The sequence below is a fragment of the Pimephales promelas genome, chromosome 8, assembly GCF_988280905.1.
Source record: "Pimephales promelas chromosome 8, fPimPro1.hap1.1, whole genome shotgun sequence".
NCBI lineage: Eukaryota > Metazoa > Chordata > Actinopteri > Cypriniformes > Leuciscidae > Pimephales > Pimephales promelas.
In genome coordinates, this window is record NC_142776.1 from 19,226,169 (window position 1) to 19,253,834 (window position 27,666).

The window sequence follows — 27,666 nt, forward strand, 5'->3', positions numbered from 1 at the left end:
AATGTTACTAATGAACCTTATTGTAAAGTGTTACCAAAAAGAGGGAAGTGAGAGACATAGAAATACATTCAATTTCTGATGTTAACTCATAACTCATTTTGTTAAGGAATATTGCTGGATAATTTCTATAAAATCAATCTGCTTATGTCCAGTGATGGTTATATTTAGGGGTGGGGTATAGGGTATGAATTCAAAATCCCCACCTCATAAAATAGTTATGATTTTCTGTGAGATTGGGTTGGAAACTGAAAGAACGAGAGACAACATGACTGACACAAACACATTTCACAAACTTTCTTTATTGTTCAGTGCAAAAAACAAAACAGAAAACATATCTTGATGTTTTGAATTTGCTTTTAACCCAAATCAGACTGGAAAATGTCAACTTACAACTCAGCAGGTGTGACACAGGTTTCCTGGTGTGAACAGCAAACAAATGTGCTTGTGTAGGTATTTCTCAGGTGCTATGCTAGAAAAATAGGTCATTGTAAAACACTGAATAAATTTAATTTTAACGTAGCTTGAAGGAAAAATATGGCACTGACATTGTGATGTAATGCATCTTGTGTTATATACGCTATACGTGGTTGTGTTATTTGCTTGCTTTTATCTGAGATGTACCTGCTGCAGTCCCACCTGCTGCTCGCTGCAGGATAGCAGAGAAACACGTGTCCTAGGACAGCAACCAAAAAACTGTCTGTATTTGTAAAGCGAAGAAGAGTAAAGATGAGAGAAACAGAGAACAGCAGTGTGGGGTTAAGAGAATGAGGAAAGAGCAGGATAAATGGAAGTGAGCGTGTGCGTAGCAGGACGTTCTCTCTTGTGCCAGTAGACAGATGCATCCAGACAGAGGAGGAGGGATGACGGAACGTTCCATGCAGCGAGGAAGGGGCTCCCATGAGGATCTTCTGGCCAGGGACGCTGTGGATCAGTCAGGCTTTAGCCCTTGGCGGGATGATGAGGACGGATAACTCATCCTGCAGACTTCTGACAGCGCCGTCTATAGTCTGCAAACCACTCTGGACCTTCTCGATAAAACCAACTGGGTTTGTATTTGTGTTTGTTGGGCAGACTATGGTCAACTCTCAGAGACTCTGACCTAACTAAATGACCACTAGAAGACATTGTGGCCTACAACTTTGGGACAGCTATGTAGTCAACCCCAAAATAGTTTCTTACTAAAGACTGAATCATTTAAAACAGACATTAAAGACATTAAATAAGTGTTCTAAAATACAGTTACATACCTTAGCAGGGATTTTCAAACATGGGTCGAAGTGGCTGCGAGGATTGGATGTCCATGCAACATCTAAGAAAAATACATAGACTGTTGGATACAATGTATACAATGCATGTCATGCCTTTCCAAAAAAATAAAATAAAATAAATAAAAATACTAAACTTATTGCGAAAATGAAAACGACCTTAAAACTATGTCCCCAAAGCATTATTTTCCTTCATGAAAAGTAAAATACGCAAACACTGACATAGATCATTTGGCTATTTTGGCTATTTATATTAGCATTTAATGTGAAAAAAATTTAAGCAACTTATGTATTGATATAGATGTCATTACATTATTGTAGAGGTTTCAACAGTGCCCAGGTTTGAGGGTATCGTGTACTTGCACTTCCACAAGTCAAGCAACTGTCATCATGGAGATGAATAGGAGTAACTAAAAAGACCACTAGAGGGCACCGGGTCTCCATGACTAACGGATGTGCATGTGTCAATGTAAAATATTATGTTCAGATTTATTATAATTTTTTTAAATAAAAATTATATTATTAATTAATCGTTTTATCATCAATTCTTATAATAAATATTTATTATAAATCTTTATTATAATAAGACTGAGTTGACTTTGGAGAACAGTATCTTTCTGTATCAAAATCAACTGTTGAATCCAATTGCATATTCAATATGAAACCGACCCAATTGTAATTATAGCATTTTGACACCCGTGGGCCTTATAAACTGAATCAATCTATACTTTTACATGTTCATGTTGTCAAGTCATTCAGCTGTCGTTCTTCGCATTTTATATGTTTAGATGGGGCTGGCAGAGCAGTTCTGAGCTACATTGATCGGCATACTGTAACTTGAAACTTGAGGTTTCTAAAGACAGAAAGGGTTTTGGGATGGATTTGGGCCAGCATGGGTTGTGTAAACCCTACTGCTTCACAGTGACTAAAGCCTAACCACATTTTAATACTCAGGGTTGTAATTTCCTGTCATACAGAATTTAAATTCAAATTTAAATAGGCTCTTGAATTTAAACTTTCCAGAATGTCCAAACCGAAAGCTCCAGCGTACAGGGGCATTGCTTCATCCCAACAAACAGGGAACATTCTAAGAACTTGGGGCTAACACTCTGGAAAACTTCTCTCAAAGTTATGAACAAACATTATTTCAGTAACGTTAAAATCTGTTGAAAGTTATCTGGTCTGTTAATAACATTCTCAAAATGTTAGCAAAAAATCTTATTATTACATTGTTCATGAATTTTTTTTCTAGTTTTTTTTTTTTTAAATGTTACTACTTGTTTCAGACCATCAGAGAATATTCAAAAGTAATGTTCCATTTTCCAGTAATGTTTGCAAAATCATAAAACAGAATGTTACTGTATAACCAAGAAAAGAGATTGCACTTTGCAGACTTGCACTTTGTCGACTTATGCTGTGGGAATGCTCTGCGTGCACATGTGAAATTAGTCCAATGGTGTGACAGGACATCACATCAGAGGCAGGTGATGTCATGAACCAGGGAATTATAAAGCATGCTCAAACAGTGCACCTCAGTAAGCGCTACATATTGTTTGTCTTATTTGGTGTTGTCTCTCTCTCAACATATCCTATATATATATATATATATATATATATATATATATATATATATATATTCATGGCAAGCTAACGGCAATATAGATCTTGGGCCCTATTTTAACGATCTGAAAGGCAAGTATCAAGCGATTTTTAAACCCCAAAACATATGACGCCAAGTTTTTAGGAGGCTCTACAGCTTCACCAACCTGCTGAAATACTAGTCTCGCGTAGCCAGACCTTCAGACTGACGGCTGAAGGTCTGGAATTCATAGCAGCTTTCTTTGGTCAAGGCCCGCCCATATAAGGCCGTTTGACCGACATGTCAAACAACCAATTACAGTTCGTTTCGTTCAGTGTCACGTTTCGGGGCGTGGAAATGTCACCACAACAACAGACCGGCGTGCAACAAGTCAGTCAGCATGACCCACACCTTCACTCTCAAAGAGGTTATTTTTTATTATGAAAATCCAAAGTTGCTTTACCTTGAGTATGTCGTTAACTTCTTTATCTTGTATGCAAAATTCTTCATCCATAAGCAAAAATGGCTTAAATCTCCTTTGAGCTTTCCTCTCTTTCTTGCTGATTTTGACTCTTTTATTTCGTCCCTTAGACTTATAAAGAACAAGAAAAGTGAAAAATTTTTGATGTATTTTGATGATTTATTCAAAGACATGACTTGGCCTTAAAATTATGCTTTTCTTTTTTTTTTTATGTATTACATAATTTGATGTATGCATACCCAGGATGCTTATTTTCTGTTAGGTACTATTGTTTGTTTGTTTGTTTGTACACCTTGACTTACTTCCCTGTGTTGGTATTTTTGTATAAGTTCTGTAATAAAAAAAAAAAAAAAAAAAAAAAAAAAACAAGTCAGTCAGCAGTCACCGGAGGCGCTCGTTAACAACGCTCCGCGTTATTAAATTCACCCACGAACTCGCGCTCATGTCAATCTTATGCCCGCTTTGTCACACGGCCAGTTCAACCTCGTATAAATCAGGTTGAGTGTAAATCACGTGCCCGCTCACGAGCGCTCAATCTTAACAGGCACCGGGCGCTGCTCGTGCGTTCATAAAGCGCTCCCCGTTCACAATAACAGGGTCGTCTCCAGCTGTAGCTGTCAGCGAGCCGCCGCACATTGAATACTACTCACATGAGTCAGGCTGCGAAATGTAAGTTACGCACCCGCCCCAGCGCGCTCACGGCTACTAAATAAACGCCTCACCTCCGGCGCCGCGCACTCCCTACATTGATTCCCTTTAGCACATCTAGTGGATGCATAACGCAAACCCAGTCAAACGTTTGACTCTGCAGTATCTTATGCGACTTATAATCCAGTGTGTGCCCTATATATGAATACTGAATCGGCCAGCTGCGATGTCAGCGTCTGTTGTTTCATGTTTGCCCACAAACGCGGCTGATATCCCCTTCGCAATTAAGTACTTCACTTGATCTTCCATAATAGATAGGAGGGGACAACTACGTTTAGCTGATCTTGATAAATGCTCACTGTCACTCATATAAACACAACAGTTTTTCTCCGCAATCACACGTCTGCGCTTTGTTTCCCGGCGGACCGAAAATAAACGCGACACTGACGCCCCCCGGAAATCCGATAAAATTCAACCAATCAGATGACGACTTCGACATTCCTGAAGTGTTTCCAGTTAAGTGTACCATATGCATCAGACGTTTAGCCAACGTTCCGTGGGCGTGACGTCTGAGGCTGAGACTACTGAAATACAGACAACAATCCACGAACATTATGGCCAAAGACCAAGTCGTTAGGGCTGAAACCCGTACTTTCCTGCACTACTTCACGGGCAGCCAACATCATCCACGGCAAACCCTCCTCCCAATCTCTATCCAGTTGCACACAGTACGCACGGAGAAGTGACTTTAACGACTGGTGGAATCTCTCCAATGCACCCTGACTTTGTGCATGATACGCCGTAGATTGATTATGCTTAATGTGCAGCTGTTTTAACACCTGCTGGAAGAGATGCGAAGTGAGATTTGAACCTTGATCACTTTGAATGATCAAACACATCACAGTGAATAAATAACTGCTACCTGACTTCGAACGGGGAAGTGGCCCTACACAATCGACAATAAGATGTTCGAAAGGTTCACCCGTAGCCTGAATTGGTTTCAGCGGAGCAGGTTTCAACACCTGGTTTGGTTTACTCGTTAATTGGCAGGTTTTGCATGTCTTAATATAAGCAGAGATGTCTCGTTTCAAACGCGGCCAAAAAAAATATCGCAACAGGCGATCATATGTCTTACGCACCCCCTGGTGACCTGATTGATCATGCGCAATTTCGATCATCATTTGTTGAAATTTAGTAGGAACAACAACCTGGAAAACAGGATCTCCCACAAAATTTTTGTGAGGATTCCATTTTCTCAACAACACTCCACCTTGAACAAAATATCCACGGGAAATGTTACACTCCTCTACTGGAGGAACCGCACTCCGGAAAAGTTCATCCAAAGAGGAGTTATTCCGCTGTTCCTTCTCTAATTCCTTTGCAGAACCAGGAAAAGACCAAGCAGACAAATCAAGCATAAACAACTTCATGACAACTTTATCAGATTTAATCTCTTTTTGATCACATACTACATCCCTATTGGCACATTTCATTGCACGAGTGGCGACACACGCTGAATCCTGACACAAAGAACTCAGTTCAGATTCAACTTTCTTATCAGTGATCACTATGGGAAACACTGAACTACCAGTCCATTCCCCAGAATTATATGGACTCCCTCCACTGGCAAGGCTGGTCGTACTCCCATTACAACCTCACCTTGAATCAAATCAGACTGAAGCCTTACCTTATGAAGAGGCAGTATTCAGTCCTATTCTACGAATTAACACACTCTCACCAGTATGAGACTGAGGAAAAAGGCAATACTGATTCCAAAATAAATGAATCCATTGCGCCAGTATCCCGCAAGATTTTAACAGGGATTTCCTCTTTCTCTACAACCAGGGATACACGCCCCTCTGTAATAAAAGGCGAGTAAGAAGATAAATCAACATCAAATTTTTGATTTTCAACAATTTCACTGCCTGAAGACAGGACTGGTGCCGTGAGAGCAGAAGGCTTAGCATGACGAACTTTGTGCATTATGTTTGGACTTCTTTTTACGGACCGGACAATCTACTTTCCAGTGTCCTTTCTCATGACAGTAATTGCAAATCTTGTATGGATCAAAAGTTCCTGTGAAAACACGGTTACCGTTAGACGGAGACAATATGTACTGAACATCACGAGCATGCCAATCGACAAAAGTGGTTTTGTGCGTCAGTACAAAATCATCGGCCAACCTAGCCGCTTCCTCTGGTGTTTTTTAACATTACGCTCACCAATATACATAGCTATGGCTTGGGACTGAATTTTTAAATTGTTCCAACACCATCAAATGCGTAAAATCCTCCAGTGTTTTAATGTCTAAAGATGAACACCAATGATTAAAGTGTTTTCTCAGATCACGCACAAATTCTAAGTTTGTTTGTAACTGGTCTTTTTTCTGCCATCGACATGTATACAACTATAAATTTAAATATATAATATTAATATAAATTCACACATCCAACTATATACATTATGTTACATGTATAGTGCAAACATTAAATTGAAATAAACAAACTAAGGGGTTTCAGTCCAGGGGTGGTGGAACAGCATGGAACCGCCGGTTCAGTGCCTGGACAAGCTGGCTCAGGATTCCCAGAAAGGCCTGGTTGAAGGATGACATTGCAGCAATCTCCTCTCTCCTTAAAGCTGCTTTTAGTTCTCGGGCATGCATCTTCGAGTGCCATCTGTAAATGGCGCTCCCGCCATGCCTGGTTCAACTCCAGCTGCTCAACATCCTATATCTGCATCTCTCTCACGTCACGACAGTCAGATGTTCATGTTCCCTGCGTCGTTTCCTCCATATCCTGGACAAAAATATTTACAGTGAATGAGTTATAAAGAAAAATGCTACATAAAAAAAGATAAGCCCACAACTTACTATATAGTATATAACTACTTCACATCTGAGCCCAACTATTTTAGTAAATGTCAACTTTAAATGACCATATGTACAATATAGGTGTACACTGTGTACATCTGGAAAGTTATAAAAATACTGAACAGGTTTACTAATGAATCCTTAATTCCCATATCTGGGAATGTTTATTGTTGTTATGCAAGTAAGTTTCCATTGTAATAATAATAATAATAATAATAATGTTATATTAATGAGTTATTGATATGATTAATGATATATTAATAATTGTGTATAAGATTCACAGACAACAGGCTAGAAGGGTTTACTTTTTCACATACTAACCGGTTGCCGGTGTCGACGCTGCTGGTCTTATGGGTGTCGATGGTGCCGGTGATTCTTTTGGTGCCATCGTGGGAGTCACTTAACCATTCTCGCTCTTCGAAAAGGAAGATAGAAAGATCATACAAAAGTCAACACAATAAGAAATAGCAATGGCAGATATTTAGCAACGAGTTAGAGCTAACAGCAATTGTTATCTGCGACACAAGTTTACAGTCTTTGTTGTTATAAGTGAGCTTCAGCTTTCCAAAAGCCAGCCTACAGAAAAGCCTACAGTGCGCCTACAGTTTATGTAATGTAAACTTAAAACACTTACCATCCTCCATCAGCGACTCCAACAAACTGGTGGCCGAGTCAAGTCCACACTCCCTCCCGTTGCTCGCCGGTCTATGGCAGTAGATACCAGCCCGTTCTCATCCTTTAACGTCATACCGCCCATCTGTTCGTACCACTTCCAGCTTTTCCGGTTTGAACCACTAAGGCCAAATCTCTGGCCAAACTATTTAAAAAAGGTGGGGTTATTCTGGAAAGTCCATCTGGTGCGTGCAATGATGACACAGTGAAAAGTGACGATTCTCTCTGACCAATCAGCAGTCAGCATTGTTTTCACGTCAACCCGGTCTCATCCCAAGACGTCATATAACTGACGTCATATTGACCATACGTCAATATTCGCCTTTTTAGGGCCCCCTTAAACGTCGGTAGATGAGGTTATGGGATCCTAACTCTACCCCATACCTAAACCTAACCCGTCACCTAACTGACGTTAAAGGTAAAGCGTCAGTTGTATGACGGCCCGGGATCGCCATCTACCAACGTTTAAGGGGGCCCTAAAAAGGTGGATATTGACGTATGGTCAAAAGACGTCCCAAAACGTCAGTTATATGACTTTTTGGGATGAGACTGTGTTATTCACGTCACATTTTAGGATCGCCTCGGCTCGTCTTAGCTCGCTCAGAACCTCACCGGAGTTGATAAAAAAAAAGTACTCGAAAGCAGGTACAGGTACAACTCTTACACAGTGGAAAACCAAACAAAGGCGAGCTGAGTCGAGCTGGTACTGTGTAGTGGAAAAGCGCCATAAGTGTCATCCCTGGTTAAGCAGACCTAACTGTCTGTGAGACAGACCTGCATTGGATCACTGTAACACTCAACATCGTGCAACAGGGGCCATTTATTCACTGGAGAACTGTCTGCATGTCTTATTTCTGACAGTATTTCTAGTGTCCTTCTCATCTACTGTCTACTTTCTTCCCTAGAAGGATGTGAACTGGTGGACGGGGAGAGTTTAAGCTAATGATGTTTTATGGTGTCCGATTCTCTCTGGTGAGTTCCTGTTTACACACTCACAGCTGGACAATGTCCAGGCGCGTGTGTGTATGCGTGGAAGACATAGTATGATCTAATTTGTTGTTCTCTCAAGGCCGTCAATATTGAAGCTAGATAATGTAACATAGTTAAACTATTTCTAGTTGAATTTAATTAAGGCCTATGTCTCAAGTCAATAAGCTACTTAGAGTCTCTACTCTCTTCTACTATAAAATAGTCATTGTCGTAGTATTCACTCACACATTAAGCATTATGAAAGCATTGAATATCTTATGGTTATATAGCAGCAGTATGTAACATTAGAGAATGTATTTTATGAGTTGTCAGCTTTTGCCTGCTTTTTATGCAGTCACACTGATTTTATTAGCTGCAGCGACCTCTAGTGGTCATCAGCGCATATTCACAACTGTCAGTTTGAAGACAGTTTCTCGCCATGTTTTGTGCTTTTGGCAGTGCGATCGCTTATAAGAGAGAGAGTGTGTGTGTGTGTGTTCATCATGCCAGAGTCTGCATTCCAGTCATTTGCCGTTTGCTCCCTAAATATGTGCACATTTGCAGCTGGTTGTACAGGATGCTACTTGGCTGGACGGTACCGTTTCCAATGCCAATGGAAGGAGACAGGGGGCGAATTACTGAAATATAAACTGCCATTCTTCTGGACAATGAGACAACCACCCAAGAATCTCTGTAGGCTTGAGATATGTCAGCTGTATCAATTTGAAATTACACCATTGCTTTTGTTTGCTACTTCTTGCCTGGGAATGTTATCAGGAAGTGCAAGATGAAGCATAGATGAAATACAGACCTTGTTGTGTCCAGCATTACATATGTGGCCCATATTAGACACAAGTGTCATTTAGAAATAGGTCTAGTAATAGACCTATAATGTCTGATGAAGCTGTTGAATTCAAAACATGTCTTTCCTTTCTAACACTGGCCTCCTTGCTGTTTCAAGAGTCATAACAATATAGGAATACAATAACTGGTGAATAGTGATCTATTTTACAACCATAACAGCAGTAAATAATCAGAATTAATAACTTGAATTGCTATTATTCACTTGCACATGTTGCATTCATCATTGTCACTATACTGATATTCACATTGTGAGAAAAGTTCTGTACCAGGGCAGGTTTTCAGAAGAATTAGGCTATATTTTGGTAACTATAAGGTTTTAAGTCCAAAATAAGCAATGCTTAGCTTTCTCTAGCAGTGATTGTAGGTTTCAAAAATATATTTCAAAGTGCCTTACATTATATTGTTCTACACTGTTAGACCTTACCAGGTTTTTTACAGTAAAATACTGGCAGCACCGTTGCCAGTAATTTACTGTAAAAATGCACTAAAACTCAAGTTTACAAAAAAATACAACTTATTAGTTTTAGTACATTTTTACAACACTGTTGCCAGTAATTTACTGTAAAAATGCACTAAAACTCAAGTAAACTAAAAAATACAAATTATTCGTTTTATTGCATTTTTACAGTAAATTACTGGCAACAGTGTTGCCAGTATTTTACTGTAAAAAACCTGGTAAGGTCTAACAGTGTATGTAACTAAACTAACTAAACTTCCAATAGCCTATCATATTGTTCTCGTTGAGTACAAAAGTGAGCACAATAAAGCCAAGACGGATTTATTTATAATTTTTATGTTTCCTGTCAAATATATGAAAACCCTTGAAATAGAAAATTCACAGGTGGGTATTTTGACAAACTACCTCATATATGACAGCATAAATGGTCAGTGTGTTTAGTGAATTATAACATTTTAATATGGTTGAACTGTTAGTACAAATAAAATAAATAAATACATAAAAACACTGAGGTAAAAATTCACAACTAGCCTATGTCTCCCATTTATATAATGTTTGTTTTCTATTTCACACTTTGCCAATTAAACTGAAAAGCTAAAACTGGATGATATTGTATATGAAGAGAGCTGATGGGTTCTAAAAAAATTGTAAAACAAAAACAAAAAAGCAGGAAAAATAAAAAGACCTTGATACATCTTCATGGATTCCTAAGGCAGTGTTGATTCAACTTTGCTTCCCCAATGTGGTTATTCAGATCTCAGAGCAAATAATACATATCTGCACAGACATACGATATAAGCTTGCTTTAATTATTTTTCTCTTTGGAAAAAGAATAAAAGAAATCATTGGTTCTCAACAATGCTGCCCTCAAATTGTCAACAAATGGAGATAGACAGACAGTGCAAATCTCTAGCTTTCAGCATAAAATACAACAATCAACCAAAGGACTCAATTTATTTGACGGAACCCCATAACAAACATTCCAGCCAGAGGTCTTTTTTTTTTTTTTTTTTTTCTGGACGGTGCTCCTGTAGCCTTGGCACAAACCCACCACTATCTTTTATTCTTTTGTAATAATACATTAAGTGGAAAACAGCAGTGGGTCATTGACAATTCTCTTTCTAGAATGATCTGTAGAGGCGCAATATGGCTTATTGCAGTAATGAGCATTAACAATGGACATACCAAAAGAATCAGAAGATTTTCTCAGCCTTTTGAAGAGAAAAAAAGATTTGGTGATATGTAAAGCTTCTCTCTTTTTCTTCTTCCTCAGATATTCAGAGGAATGAAAACAAATATTACAGAAACATCCATTGCTGCCCATAATCTCCAGTGTGCAGAACTAATCAGTCTCCGCTTATTGCCCAAGGTCTCTCCATGTCTGATGAACATTGTTTGGCCCCCCCAACAAAGGCAACATCAAAGCCAAAGCCCTGCGCTCAAAACAGCTTCGGCTTTGCAATCTACTTCAAATCCCGCATTCTTAAAACTTGTTTACAGAAAGATCAACTACAAAACTCCATGGGAAGACATCACTACCTCTCTGACATGAATAATTGAACTGGCGTGATAACCTTAAACTCTCTGTTTTTCAGTAATTGCTTTGCTAAAAACATTCACAAAGAGCAGCACAAAGAATATCAATGACAGTTCTGCTAAGTTTACACACTTGCAATACTCAGTTAAAAGAGGTAGAGAAAGCCTCTGGCAGGCAGGGAAAGTTTTCAGAGTTTTGTAACACTTTCAAACTAGGAAGAGAGACAATACTGAATGATTACAAATGAAAACAAAAAGAATCAAACCTATACCAAAAAATCCTGTCAGCACTACACGAATCAACAAACTCCAGGAAGTTGAGTGTAGATGAATTCGACACATTTACATATAGTGACACTGAAAACAACTCACAAAATGACTAAAAGGAGAAGCATGAGAAAGTAAATAAGATCATTATTCTTTTTGGCTATTTGTGAGGGAATGTCATGTTTCTATTATAATAAAATGAAATGGTTATTAATAATAAATGCTGCAATTTAAATGATATCGTTTCATGCAGGCACATAAGACAAGAAAAAATGCCTGTACTTCTTTAACGGTATTCCTTAAAGACATGAAAGCTATTGCAAAATGTTACATAATTATGAATTGTTGCATGAGCACACTGGAAAGACTGATGCCCTATTAGGCTATACATGTATAATTTATTAGAATTCTTTTGAAGAATTTCAATTCATGTCGTCCAAGGACTTGCATGTCTGTCCACACACTGAGACATTCTGCCACCTTGTGGCTTTGTCATCTTTTGCAAAGAGGAGGAAGAAATGTTTTTGCAGTTCACATTACACTTATACACTCACCTCACGGATTATTGGGAACACCATACTAATACTGTGTTTGACCCCCTTTCGCTTTCAGAACTGCCTTAACCCTCCTGTTACCCTCAAATCTGATAACACTTTTTACCCTCTGGGGTCAATTTGACCCCAGTAATTTAAATCTCCACAATATGTTTATTTTTTTGTACAAAGGCTTGTCTCAGTTAATTTATGTCTTTGTTGACTACTTAAGTAACATTTTAAGTTGAAATCCACCCACCACCCCCCTCCCCACCCCACCTAACCCCACCTAACTCCACCTAACCCCTTACACATCCAGAATACCCATTGCCCGACTATGGACAAATTTACAAATCAACATAAAATCTTACTTATTTGACCTAAAATTGGAAAAGTACAAATACATCTGGTGTTTTATTTGTTTTATAATATTTCTAAGTATAGATTTTTGTCATCTATAACATTTGGAAAGAAAAACTATTTATTTTATCAAGGATAGTAACACGAGTTATGTTTGGGGTCAATCTCACAAAAATTATGTTTTCTCCTCCCCCATGGCACGGGAAACATCAAAGTTCTCACAAAAAATCATGTTTTCCCCTCCCAAATACACAGGAAAGAATTATTAGTTATCTTGAGAATTATGTCACATGTCATGTGAACTACTAGTAGTTCTCGCAATACTACAGATATGGCTCTGTTTGGTTAGAGCCCTAAAACAGAGGGATGTTTTTTGAAAATGATATTGAATATGTAAAATTACAATGAACATTATAAATTCAAATTATAACATGTTATAATGACCTCAATATAACAACCAAAACAAATGTGTGTGAAATTTTAATATTTCTTCTGTTTTATTATACAACTAAAAGAGCCTGGGGTCAAATTGACCCCAAGGAACACCGATGCTACAAAATTTGTACAGGACTTTGAAAAAATATTAGCAGGTTAATTTTATGTTTACAGAGTTGTCCCCATTAAATTAGGAAAAGTCATTAAATTTGAAGCAAAAAATAAAAAATAAAATTATGTTTTTACAGATGTTAAACATTGAATGGGGTCAAATTGACCCCAAGGATAATAGGAGGGTTAATTCTATGTGGCATTGATTCAACAAGGTGCTGAAAGCATTCTTTAGATATGTTGGCCCATATTGATAGGATAGCATCTTGCAGTTGATGGAGATTTGTGGGATGCACATCCAGGGCACTAAGCTCCCGTTCCACCACATCCCAAAGATGCTCTATTGGGTTCAGATCTTGTGACTGTGGGGGCCATTTTAGTACAGTGAACTCATTGTCATGTTCAAGAAACCAATTTCAAATCATTCAAGCTTTGTGACATGGTGCATTATCCTGCTGAAACGTCTCTGGTTACGTATGTAACCCTAGTTCCCTGAAGGGAACGAGACGCTGCGTGTAAACGCCGTGGGAACGCCTCTGCGTGACGAGTCATGAAGCACGTATGAAATCTGTCCAATGGCGAGACGGAACGTCATAGGCGGGGTGACGTATCGACCAGGAAACTATAAAGCATCCCCGAAACACAAGCGCAACAGCTTCTGATAGGACTGAAGCAAGCGCTCACGGGCATGCTGGGAGTATGGCATAGACACGCAGCGTCTCGTTCCCTTCAGGGAACTAGGGTTACATACGTAACCAGAGACGTTCCCATTCAGGGAACTTCGAGCTGCGTGTAAACGCCGTGGGAACGCTAATACCAACGCCGCCATGCGAGCAGGTGTCCGTTGTATGAAATCAGGCACATATTTAGACGAAAGCACCTGCGCCCCTGGAGCGGAGCTACCATACCCCTGGTTGAGTGAGCCCAGACAGCCAAAGGAGAAGGCTGACCGGCGGACTCATTTGCAAATGAGATGGCCTCGACCACTCACTTACTCAACCTCTGCTCAGATGCGGGACAACCTTTCTTCGGAGGTCCAAAACAAACAGATAACTGTTCAGGCTTTCTCCACAGGGCAGCTCTGTGGACATAAGCATCTAGAGCCCTCAGAGGGCAGAGCAGATTAGTTTCTCTTGGTCTGACCTCACAATACCACGAAGAAAAAGAATTACCAATGGGTATCTCCCGTGAAAAGCTCCACTCAAAGGGACGTGGTAAGCAGATAGGCCACCACATACACCTTTAGTGTGGAGTGGGATAACCCTGTGGAGAAATGCTCCAAAGGAATTCCAGCACCGCCACACCGGGCAGTTAACTGGGTCCAACTGGTGTTCTCCCCACCAAGAGGTGAAACATTGCCACCTCAAGGCATATAATCTCCTCGTGGACGGAGCTCTGGATTGGAGGATGGTCTCCACGACCTCAGTCGAGAGACCCGATTCTATGAGCTGGGCCCCCTCAGAGGCCAAGCCACAACCTCCATAGATCTGGGCGGGGGTGAAGTATCGACCCGCATCCATACTCGGGCCGGCCAACGCGGGGCTACTAACAGTAGAAAGACCCCGACTCGGTGAACCCTCTCCAGAACTCCTGGGAGCAGAGCAATCGGGGGAAATGCGTACAGGGGTGACCTCGGCCACTCCTGTACCATCGCATCCAACCCCAGAGGGGCTGGTGGATACAGAGAAACCACAGCATGCAGTGTCTCAGTCCCTGGATTCAAATAGGCCTACCTCGGTATGACCGAAATGACTCCATAGGAGCTCCACCACCTCGGGGTGGAGTCTCCACTCCCCGGGCCTCGGCCCCTGCCTCGACAGGATGTCTGCTCCCCGATTTAAATATCCTGGGATATAAAATCGCCAAAGAAGAAGCTTCCCCTGGGCCCACAGAAGGATCTGGCGCTAGCCTGAATAATGGACATGAGCGCAGACCCCCTTGATGGTCTATAAAAAGACCCCCGATGTGCTGTCTGACCGGACAAGAACATGGTGACCCCTCAGGTCTGGGAGAAAGTCCACAGACCCCGGGCTGAGCGACCACTCATGATCGCCCCCAGCCCGTGAGGGAGGCGTATATCGTTAGCTTCTTTGGAACAATGAAGTAACGGCTGTAATACCCCAACTCTCTGTCGGGGGGAAGAACTCGTTCTATCGCCCCCTTCAGTAACAGAGCTTTCACCTCTTGTTCCATGACCAGAGCCTGCTCGGGGGATACCACTGTAGGCAAAATCCCCCGAAAACGAGGCGGACGTGACCTGAACTGGATCGCGTACCCGCGTTCGATAGTCTGCAGGACCCATCGAGATATATTTGGAAGACTTTCTCATTCTGCCAGAAATTCCACTAAGGGTACCAGTCTCTCGAGACTGGCCTCTGGAGTAATTATAGAGACAGAAACAGTGCCCTGTGACCGCGCACAGGCAGGGTTTAACGACTGTTCTGTATCGCTCCTCGGAGCAAACGAGCTTCCCTCGGGAAACCACTCGCTAGGACCGTCTGCGCCCACCCTCACAGGCAGGTTCAGCAGAACGGGTCCCTGCAGACCCCCCTGGTGGTTTATGTAAGAGACCACAGACATGTTGTCTGACCGGACAAGAACATGATGATCTCTGAGGTCTGGGAGAAAGTGTTTCAGAGCCTGAAACACCGCCATCATCTCTAGACAATTTATATGCCATCGGAGATGATGGTCTTGCCACAACCCGCGGGCCGAGCGACCACTCATGATCGCTCCCCAGCCCGTGAGAGAGGCATCCGGCGTCACCGTTACCCGGCGACACGGGGCTCCCAGCGCAGGTCCCAGGGACAGGAACCAAGGTTCTTTCCACATAGCCAGGGCACGGAGACCACGTCGCGTGACCTTGATCTTGCGGAGCGGCTTTCCCCTCGGGGAGAACCCCTTGGTCTTGAGCCACCACTGTAGTGGTCTCATGTACAGCAGGCCGCACGGTAACACGTTGGATGCTGCTGCCATCAGACCCAGAATTCTCTGGAATTCCTTTACAGTGAGTGACTGGCCTAGCTTCACTTGCTTGACAGTCGAGATAATCGAGGCTATACAAGCCGGCGACAGACGTGCCTGCATCGTCGTCGAATCCCATACCACGCCTAGAAAAGTGGTCCGCTGAACTGGCGAAAGCACACTCTTCTTAGCGTTGAGTCTCAACCCCAACCTTCTGATGTGGGCGAGGACGGCATCTCGATGCCGAATCGCCTGATGCTCCGATTGAGCCAGAATCAACCAATCGTTGATGTAATTTAAAATGCGAATGCCCTGGAGACGCAGCGGGCCAAGGCCGCGTCCATGCATTTCGTGAAGGTTCGAGGAGATAACGCTAGGCCGAATGGAAGGACCCGATATTGGTACGCTTCGCCCCAAAAAGCGAACCTCAGGAACTTCCGATGTTGCGGAAGGATGGAGATATGGAAGTACGCGTCTTTTTTTAGGTCTATCGTGACGAAACCAGTCCTCGGACCTGATCTGTGACACGATCTGCTTGAGAGTCAGCATTTAGAACTTGAGCTTCCCTACTGACCGATTTAAGAGGCGCAGGTCTAAAATCGGACGCAGCCGCCCATCCTTCTTTGGAACAATGAAGTACCGGCTGTAATACCCCAGCTCTCTGTCGGGAGGAAGAACTCGTTCTATCGCCCCCTTCAGTAGCAGAGCTTTCACTTCTTGTTCCATAACCAGAGCCTGCTCGGGGGTCACCACTGTGGGCAAAACCCCCCGGAAACGAGGTGGACGCGACCTGAACTGGATCGCGTACCCGCGTTCGATAGTCTGCAGGACCCAACGAGATATATTTGGAAGACTTCCCCATTCTACCAGAAATTCTACTAAGGGTACCAGTCTCTCGAGACTGGCCTCTGGAGTAGTTTTTAAAAACAGAAACAGCGCCCTGTGACCGCGCACAGGCAGGGTTTAACGACCGTTCTGTATCGCTCCTCGGAGCAAACGAGCGTCCCTCGGGAAATCGCTCGCTGGGACCGTCTGCACCCCCCATTACAGGCAGGGTTGGCAGAACGAACCCCTGAGGGCACCGAGAGAGAGCGGGCGCCGGATTCAGCGGCGAACACCTCTGTCTCACGGTGGGGACCACCCTCAGTAGCCTGACACCAGTGGCGTCAGGACTTCTTCGACGAAGCCTTCCTGGCGACAATAACCGTCCTCAGATCGGTTCTATCCCGGGAAGACCTCGCCTGAGAACGCCGCGTCTCAGCCCAGTTTTGCTGGGGAGGAGCCCGCGACGCTCACTCGACGGGCGGGGCTGCTCTCGCCCAGCAGCCCCCGAAGGATGAGTACGGAGGGGGAGACATTCTGGAGCGCCGCTGCCTGTTTTTTTCCGGACGACAGCGGCGCATCCAGGAGAAACGCTTTATCTTTCTCCTTCATATTAGCCAGATTTAGCCACAGATGCCTCTCCGTGGCCACCAGGGCTGCCATAGAGCGGCCGACTGATCTGGCCGTCTCCTTGGTGGCACGGAGAGAAATATCTGCCGCCTGACGCAGTATCTCATTAATCACGTCAGTGCCGACGACCTCCCCCTCACTCATATCTCCTAGACCCAGCAATATTAGCATACATAGAGGTCTGGTGTGTCAAAATTCTAGCTGACACTGGTTTGTTCCACGATCTACACACCTCGGTGTGTAGATCGGGGAAGAAGGGCAAACACCGGCATGGAGGTAGTGAGTGTGATATTAAAAATCTCTCATCCATTTTACTCTCTCGACTCTTGTTTCTCAACTGGCCATTCAATGGTTAATTTTTCCACAGCCCGAGTCAAAAACCTCCATTTTTTTTTTTTTATTTTTTTATTTTTTATTTTTACTACATTCGCGGGAGACTGGGATGGCAAACGAGCTTCCCCCGCTCTCCACTGAGTCCATAGACTCTGCATCCACACTTTCAACATCCAGCTCCTCAGAACTGGATAATTGAAGTGATGGCGCCTCAGCCCGGGCAGGAAAAACCGCAACGCGGACTCCCGCAGCGAGAACTGAGGCACTGGATCTACCAGGTAAGGGCAGAGAAAGGGCGGGGCCCGTCTCAATCCCCGCTGATAGATCCATCTGCGATCCCCACGACGCAAGCCTTCGCTGTGCCTCGGCAGCAGCGGGACCCGAGCCGCGGGGAGCGCGCACCGAACCACTCTCCTCGAAGAGTGCCCGGCGGGAGCGAAGTGTCTTCATGGGCAGACACTCGCAGTGCACAGCCGGCCCCCTCGAGAGCCGACTGAGCATGCTGCACTCCCAAACAAACAACACACAGATCGTGTGTATCCCCACCCGTGATGAAGCGAGGGCAGGGATGAACACACTTTCTGCTGTTGTTTGCTCGCCATATCAATATATATAAATATACAATATTAGACAGACAGACAAAATTCATACATAGAGCGCTTGTGAAGACTCAGAAGCTGTTGCGCTTGTGTTTCGGGGATGCTTTATAGTTTCCTGGTCGATACGTCACCCCGCCTATGACGTTCCGTCTCGCCATTGGACAGATTTCATACGTGCTTCATGACTCGTCACGCAGAGGCGTTCCCACGGCGTTTACACGCAGCTCGAAGTTCCCTGAATGGGAACTGGAAATAGCCTTTAGAGGATGGTGGTGGCCATAAAGAGATGGACAGAAACAATGCTCAGGTATGCCGTGGCATTTCAACGATGCCCAATTGGCACTGAGGAGCCTAAAGTATGCCAAGAAAACATCCCCCACACCATTACACCACCACCACGACCAGCCGATAAGGCATCCATGTTCTCATTCTGTTTTCGCCAAATTCTGACTCTAACATCTGAATGTCTCAACAGAAATCGAGACTCATCAGACCAGGCAACATTTTTCCAGTCTTCAACTGTCTAATTTTGGTGAGCTCTTGCTAATTGTAGCCTATTTTTCATATTTGTAGTGGAGAGTGGTACCCGGTGGGGTCTTCTGTAGCCCATCCGCCTCAAGGTTGTGCGTGTTGTGGCTTCACAAATGCTTTGCTGCATACCTCGGTTGTAACGAGTGGTTATTTCCAGCCCGATCTCATGAAAGTTAGTATCTATGGCACGAATGTCATTTCTCGTGGCATTTATACGCCAAAAACAGTTTTTGCGTGTATATGGCACGCGATTTTCGCGTACATATGATACGCACTTTTTTGCGTATAATACGCACGAACTCCCCACCCCCCTCCCCCCTAAACCTAACCCAGGGTTTTTAAGTGCGTACCATATACACGAAAAAAAACACTTTTGGCGTATAAATGCCACGAGAAATGACACTCGTGGTATAGATACGCATCTTCATGAGACTGTGTTGTTATTTCAGTCAAAGTTGCTCTTTTATCAGCTTGAATCAGTCGGGCCATTCTCCTCTGACATCTCACATCAACAAGTCATTTTCGCCCACAGGACTGCTGCATACTGGATAATTTTACCTTTTCACACCATTTTTTATAAACCCTAGAAATGGTTGTGCATGAACATGCCAGTAACTGAGCAGATTGTGAAATACTCAGATCGGCACATCTGGCACCAACAACCATCCCACGCTCAAAATTGCTTAAATCACCTTTCTTTCCCATTCTGACATTCAGTTTGGAGTTCAGGACATTGTCTTGACCAGGACCACACCCCTAAATGCATTGAAGCAACTGCCATGTGATTGGTTGTTTAGATAATTGCATTAATGTAAAATTTAACAGGTGTTCCTAAAAATCCTTTAGGTGAGTGAATGTTTGCATAATTTCCATTCACATGCACACACACACACACACACACACACACACACGTTTTCATGTTTTAGACATGGACATAATGATTTTCATACTGTACAAATTATATATTGTATCTCCTAACCTAAAACCCACCCCTAAACCTACCCATCACAGAAAACTTTCTGAATTTATACATTTTCAAAAAACAAAAACAAAACATAATTTAGTCTGATTTATAGGCTGTTTTCCCCACAAGGACAAGGATTTAGGATATTGCCATATTGTTTATATACAGTATGTTCAAAGTGATCAGGTCTTCAAACAACATTATTAAACAGTGCCTCCACAACCATTGAACTTCTCCTATATCACCCTTAAGGACAGGTGAACGCAGACGTGTGACCTTGAATTGATGGGCGAAGAGAGTGAAAAATAGTCTTTCATTAATAGGTTTAGGTCTCAGAGCTGCCAGTGAAACGGGGCGGATGAAACACGGTGTGCTCTCTCCGCTGCCCTGCTTTAAAGAAAAACCACCTCTGGTGAAATGATGAACTCTCTAATCCTTTGTATTCATTCTTCTGCCCCCAGATTTAAACGGGTACACTGTCTCTTTTTTGCCTGTTAACAGGCAGCAGTATAATAATGCAGTTTCCTGTGATGTTTCGACACCATTGCTCCAGGCTCAAGCTTAGTCGGCAGCGTACGGGATCAAGAAAAAAATGTGAGCCAGAAAATGGATAAAAATGGCCCATTGTACCCCAAGGTGGAGAATGATAACTACTAACGTGAGGCACAAACAGCATAATAAATTATTAGAGATTCTCTGCTCTTGTTCCAGCAGACCAAAATCAAACTTTTTCAGCGTATACTTGGCAGGCCATTAAAAGAATTACTTCATGCTCTGAAAACAGAGGCCTAATGTTAATTTAGATATTTCATCATCTCTCCAGATTAATCAACATTGCTGTGCTTAATGTTTTCTTCAAGAAGATAAGGTGCTCAAGCATTGGACACAGGTATTTTTAAACTTTCTTTTAAAAGGCATTTCTTTTTTATTTGACCAGAAATTATTGATGTATTATAATTAATTCACATACAATATTTATTTGATTTCGTTGGCACATATCCCTCTGAACCCACAGATCAGATGTCAAATACATTTGATGCTATATAAGTTGTCATGCGCTCATTAATATAAATAAAGGGATTTCAATCATGTTAAATTGTTAAACTGTACTGTTAAACTGAACTGTAAGACTGTGAATTAAGAGAAATAAATAAAGAAAAAATAAATGTCCCCTTTTCAGTATACTGCATTTTAAACAAAGACAGTAAAAGAAATGGACACAGCGAACCCATTGATTTCAACTGAGAAAATTGAAGCCCGTTAAAAGCTGATAGCCAGGTGTACTGTGCATGCTCAAACCTATCACATGAGCCACTTGTACGTCTTCTAGTAGCTGTGCCGAGAGAAATCTGAATAATAACCTTTCAAATCTCACGAGACGGAGACAATGAGTTTTAAGGTGGGCATACACTGTGCGATTTTTGTCCGATTTTGAGCCGAATTCTGACTCGTGCGACTCTTTTTCGTGTCGGACCGATTTTCAGCTTTGTTGCGCGTCGTTTGTCGTGCAGTGTTTGTGCAGTGTACAGAGAGAAACGAGAGGCGATTAACCTCTCACGATCGACAATCGGATGGTCGGATGAGTTTCTGGCATGTCAGAAATTTTGGTCGCTCCTCGTGACTATATCGGACAGTTGAAGCAAAGCAACGAACCGATTGCCCTAAACGCAGTGTTTTTTAACTCACTGCGTCTGCGCGAAAACAAAACTGTTTCATTGATTTTTGAGCTTATATATATATATATACGTATATGTATATATATATATATATATATATATATATATATTTAAAGATATTGTATTAAAAACTGCATATATGTTCTTGTTCTGTAAGTTAGCTAGGGTGACCAACTGTCCTGTTTTCCCTGTTTTCATATAACAATATAACAATTTTCTATCCATACAGAGGAGGCATAACCTACTTTAAATGTATTGAAATTAAGGTATCTTTGAGTAAACTTCGAGTATCATTTGAGTTGGCCCATGTGTTTTCTGGGCCGAGTGTACTGGTTTTTGGTAATCAAAATATAGTCACCCTAAAGTTAGCCATCTTCTCACATTTGCCACAGAAGCACCTGTATGACAAGTAAACATGACGCAAAGGTCCCTCGCATAAATGTAATTTCGCTTGTACGTAGCAAACTTTATCACAGTGTATGTAGTTTCAATAAATTGCACCAAACGCTAGTGTTTGTGTGTGTCTGTGTGTGTGTGTTGCACATCCATAATTTCAAAGGGGACGCGATTACAACTCTATAAGTACATAAATGTATCAAATAACCATACCGAGACGTACTGGTCCATTCTCATTTGTGTTTATTCTGCCGAGACTATTTATATATTCCGATTCAAACGTGTACGGCTGAATGATTTTAAAAACAGCGTCTCTCACTCTCTCAGCTCTTCTGTTTAGACCGACTGCCATAGGCATCAAGTGATGCCCTTATCCAAAGGCAGGGCGGGGATATGCAGCTCATTTGCATTTAAGGTTGTATACACCAAAACAGCTTATTTTTAAAGAGGCCCCAAAAATGACATTTTCAAATGGTTATAATAAATTAACTGTGGGGTATTTTAAACTGAAACTTCACAAATACATTCTGGGGACACCCGAGACCAATATTACATCTTGTAAAAAGGGGCATAATACAGTAAGTAGGTGCCCTTTAAAGGGGGTTTGATTGCGATTTCACTTTTTTATTAGCTCTAATTTAGCTCTTTAAATAGTGTGTAATGTTTCTGTTGGTGCATGAACAGTATCTGCAAAGTTGCAGCACTGAAAGTTCAATGTAAGCAGAGATATTGTTTTTTAAAAATCATGATGCCTACAAAAACAACTCGATTGGGACTACAGCAGGGTTTTACTAACCCATAACCTAACCCTCACTAACCCATACATTTACATCAACCTCTCCCTCTGGAAAATGGATACAATTTATGTTTGATTATGTTCCTGAAATGACAATCGTAATTTAGCTCTCTGTACTGCACATTTTATGGAAGACAGCTTCCAGACAACGCATTCTCACCTCAAGGCGTCACCTTTGACCATGCTTCAATATTTGACATTTTAGGCGCCCTTTAGCGTCACTTACATGACGCGATCCTACGGCGTCATCTAACTGACGCTAAAGGAAAGCGTCAGTTAGAGGACGCGGCTAGGTTTAGGTGTGGGGGCGTTATCTAACTGACGCTAAAGGGCGCCTAAAGCATCAGATATTGAAGCATGGTCAAATGCTTCCCAAGGCGTCAGTTAGGTGACGCCTTGGGGGTGAGAATGGGCTGTTCCAGAATCTCCACAAATTCAATGCCGGATTCAACAAGAAATTGTAACTAAAACATGAAGCAGTTCCAACTTTAAAACCAGAGGCAGCAGTTGTTGGGCCACAACCTGTAAGTAGGCTAAGACTAAGGGCCCTATTTTAACGATCTGAAACGCAAGTGTCAAAGCGCAAAGCGCAAGTAAATTTGTGGGGGGATCCCGGTGCTGTTGCTATTTTCCCGGCGGGATAAATGCCTCTTGCGCCTGGCGCAAATCTAAAAAGGGTTGGACTGAAGTAGCTTCATTATTCATATGTGTGGTTTGGGCATAACGTAAAATAAACCAATCAGAGCGCCACCCAACATACCCTTTAAGAGCAGGTGCGCATGTTGCATGGCGGATTGTTATTATAACGGCGGGTTTACCAGGCGCGTGCCATGGTTCACAGCCGATGAGACCGACGTTCTTGTCAGGGCAGTGAAAGATAGAGAAGTGACGTTGTATGAGGATGGGAGAAACCCTCGCACATCAGCATTGGTTAAACATTATCTACATATGTTTATTGCCACTATTGGGCAAACAGGTCTGATCCTTTAGTACAACAGTTAGCCTTGAAAAATTGGGTAATTGGGTTTTTTCATCTACATGTAAACCACAATGATTTCCCTCATGTGTTAATATTTTTTTCCTTGTTAAAATGTATGATTTGCAAAAATAAAAACTGCTGCATATGTGGTGATGAGAGAATCAAAGTGTATGTGCGTTGTGCACCGGCTACATATGGCCAAGCATGCGTGCTTAAAATAGCATTATGAACAACGTGCAACTCGCCACTGACTTTAGACCAGGATTTTTCTGGTCAGTAGCGCAATTGTTTTCTGGAAGTGTAAAATAGCACCAGGGAATGTTTGCACCGAAACACGCCTCCTTTTTGTGCTGATCCGCCCAGGGAGCGCAAGTTCATTTCCTAGTTTACCGACGTGCGTCTGTGGAGGGAAAAAGCCCGCTTTGCGCGAATTGCAAAATAGGAAAGAGACTTGCGTTAGTGGATAAAGTTATTTGCGCTGGGTGCAAGATAGACCTTAAATCATTTTAAATGTATTTGCATGTATAATTTCAGACGTAGCCCAGTGTTTTAGTTTTATCAAATGCCAGCGCTGGCTTTATAATCACTAGGCTACTAGTTATGCTATTTTGTGTCTACCACAAATGCATACAAACATTATGGACCTGAATTTTGTATAAGTACTAATGTTGTAAATGTATTTTTCATGTATACTTTATGACGTTATTTTCGATTTGATCAAGAACGTAAACCAATGCCAACGCTATTTGTATATATAACATTAGTTGTCAGTCAGTTCAATGCTATTGTGTAAAACAAATGAGTATAAAGTTAAAAAAATATAGTCAAATTACCATTCAGAAACATTTAGTAAGAGCCGTGTGTGGTGAGGTTCTGCTTGCCTCTCTTCATCGCCGCTTTCTGGGTCTGATTCTGGCTCATTCTGATACTGCAGTATCGACACCATTATTTACATTGGATCGGAGCACATGCACGTTTCGCCTATAAAGGTAATCAATGGGTGTGAACCTTCCAGACAATGTGAGCTACAGTTTAGCCAATCACAACACACCGGCCAAAACTAACTAATCTGAGCCCACTCCCTGCTTCTGCGGGAGTGGTTTCATAGACTCAGAAAGTCAACCAGTCATTCAAAGGACAGAGGAGAAAGCGGCTGAAAATAAAGGTGAAAATTATGAAAAATAAGAGTTTTTAAAAAAGAAAAACCACAAATACATGTTATATTGCACCCCATACACACAATCATGCAAAGAAAAAAAAAGCATTAAACCACCCCTTTAAGACATTTAAGAGACCAGTTTCTACTGACCCTGAAAATCACCAGAAGAAAGATGTCCATGGGGTCTTCGATCACTTGTGTAAAGATTAGGATAAGGAAAACAAGGACTGCAGATGTGGCCAGAGCAATAAGCTGCAATGTCCGTAATGTAAGATGCCTAAGACAGTGCTACAGGGAGACATGCAAGAAGAACAGCTGATCGCCCTTTCACATGCCAAACAATTTCTAGCTATATGTACATGCAAACAAATTTGCTGGGAAAAAAGCAGTTGAGGATGTTTATTTTATTTATTTTTTTTGCTGAGTATTACATAAGATTATAAATAAAATAATATTGATGCACATATACTAGGCCTACATTACAGTTTATTAAAACTTATAAGCATAAGAATCACTTTAACCTTTGAAAAGTTTTTTTGTATACCATAATAGTACTGAGATAAAGTTTAAAGAAATTGTCACAAATGAAAATGAAATTGATGCAGGATGCAGTTATGTCCTTGTGAGTTGGGCATGTTGACCTGCAGTTTTCAATAAAGCAGATTTGTCTCAATTCAAGTCAAGTCTGTTTCTTGAAACAAGACAATTCATCTTTTACAAATAACACAGCAGCTTAAAAACCTCATGACATGTCAAAAAAAGCTTGTTTCATCTGAGAGATGACTCAAAACAAGATATTTTTAAGACAGTTTCACTTAACAAGATATTCAAGATGCACTGTCTAAAAACAAGCTCCTTTATCTCACTTAAATCTTCAGGTGATTGTCTTATATTGAGTATGATGAGATATTTTGACAAGAAATAAGAAAAATACACTTGGCAAGATTTTGAGTTTTTGCAGTGTTTGTGGTGCTTATGTGGTGTTTTTGAATTTCTCTAAACTAAATCGTTTGTACACTTTTGTACAAACTGCTTACGTCCAACCGAGGGTTAGGTTTAGGGGTGTATGCTATATCTATAGATTATATACTTAATTTTAAAATTGTATTTTTGTTTTTCTATTGTATTATACACAATTATATGGTTAGCTGCATTATATGCATTGATTTAACATGTTTTTATTTTATTTTATTTTTTTGCTGTACATGACTGACTCTCTATCACTACATTCCTTATTCCATTCTTTTAAATTGTGATCTCAAATTACAAAAAAAAAGTAATTCAGAAATGCATTATAGTATGCATATAAAAACAAGACAGTTGCCTTCCTCTATTATCAAACAACTTAAAACAGCAATCTCCACTAAAAGTATAACAATTTCCAACAAGAAATGCTTACAATCATTTTCCGATAAAACGATAAGCATTCCAGTCTGTTATGATATTATTATTGACCAAATAGGTGTGCAAGTCCACCTCTAGCCCACTCCCCACCATCTTTTCTCTATTTTTTTAACACCAGCAGTAACTTCATCTAAGAAGAATTCGCCCTCTGTCTCTGGAATGATCCATATCGCGAGCGGGGGATTTACAGTATGTCTCCACATCACCCCTCTTTAAAAAGACCCAAATGCACCATTTCTCCGTGAATATTAACACGACCTTAACTTCTCTCTTTCTCTTTTAAAGAACGTAAACAATTCTTTTGTGCTTCGTATGGTGTGATTTGTGTACGCACAGACCGAACATCCCTTCTGCAGTTTTAGTTCAACCTGCAGAATTTTAGGCAAAATGGCGACATTGTAACAGATGGAGGACGAAAAAAAGGAGTGTAATCAACTACCATGACAAACTTGTCCCATGTTATAGTGTCATTCTCTGGAAAGGTAGGTTTAAAGCTTAAAAACGTCTTCCCTTACCGGATGTGTGTTTAAGAGATGAGTGCGCGATGGGTACAGTGAGTCCTTGCATGGGCACGAGAGCTATAGACGGGCATCAGGTATGTCAACATCGTGCCAGTTACGAATCTTGCAAGCTAACATTTCACCCCTCCGCTGTCACGCTATTGCTCTGAATGATATTGTATATGGGTGAAAGTTGGACGCCTTTCTGCCATCTGAGCTTTCTCGTTTCCCCCTGAAAAACACTTTACACACTTTTACAAGGTGGGTGTCAGAATCGATCCAAAGCGGTGTCAGTCACTGAATGAGACGAGCCGTTTTTCCGTGTCAGCGGGGAGTTTGTGTCGCGGCCTCTAGTCGCGGGTTTGACAGTTGAAGAGCGCAGACGTGTTTTGACGCTCTTCATGAAGGCGCTCGGCGCGACCTTGATTGGAGGGAATCTGTTAAATACGCGTTTGCGCACCGCGGCAAACAAACATGCCGCAAGCATTGCTTTCTCTTGAAAACCACAGTCGATCATTTTGAATGGTACTTAAAAATAGGCCCTATTATGAATTCTTGCATGTCCCCTGAACTTTTAATAGCTGTGAACGCACATTTTAGGCAACGTCTTTTCAAATAGACTGATATGTGTGGCCTACTGTATGGCGTAAGACATCATTATGATAAATTCTGCTTTACCTCCATTAGTTCTAGACTTGCTGATGTACAAAGTCTGTTTTGCTGCATGACAACTTTTTGTGCCAAAGTAAAATCCTGCTTTAAAGTCACCACGAAATCAAAATCAATTAACCAATATTGGAGTTTTATTATAAAACAAAATGTTTGTGCACATCATCATTATAATTTTTTTAATTCATGTGCCCCCTC

General features: G+C 41.6%; 1 protein-coding gene and 1 long non-coding RNA gene across 2 annotated transcripts in view; one reads left to right on the plus strand and one right to left on the minus strand.

Moving 5' to 3' along the window:
* Positions 1 to 336: 336 nt before the first annotated feature.
* LOC148977714 (uncharacterized) lies at positions 337 to 27,188 on the minus strand. The gene is made up of 6 exons (XR_016169491.1): positions 26,815 to 27,188; positions 7,477 to 7,659; positions 7,164 to 7,257; positions 5,244 to 6,768; positions 1,248 to 1,309; positions 337 to 1,025 (listed from the first exon to the last, which is right to left on the minus strand). It is a non-coding gene; the product is annotated as an uncharacterized LOC148977714 (long non-coding RNA).
* The window catches only part of znf644b (zinc finger protein 644b), a 36,077-nt gene continuing 34,965 nt past the window's right edge, over positions 26,555 to 27,666 (plus strand). Inside the window, exon 1 of the mRNA XM_039691595.2 lies at positions 26,555 to 26,781. The gene's annotated coding sequence lies outside the window, so the exon portion shown is untranslated. The remainder of the gene's footprint in view (positions 26,782 to 27,666) is intronic.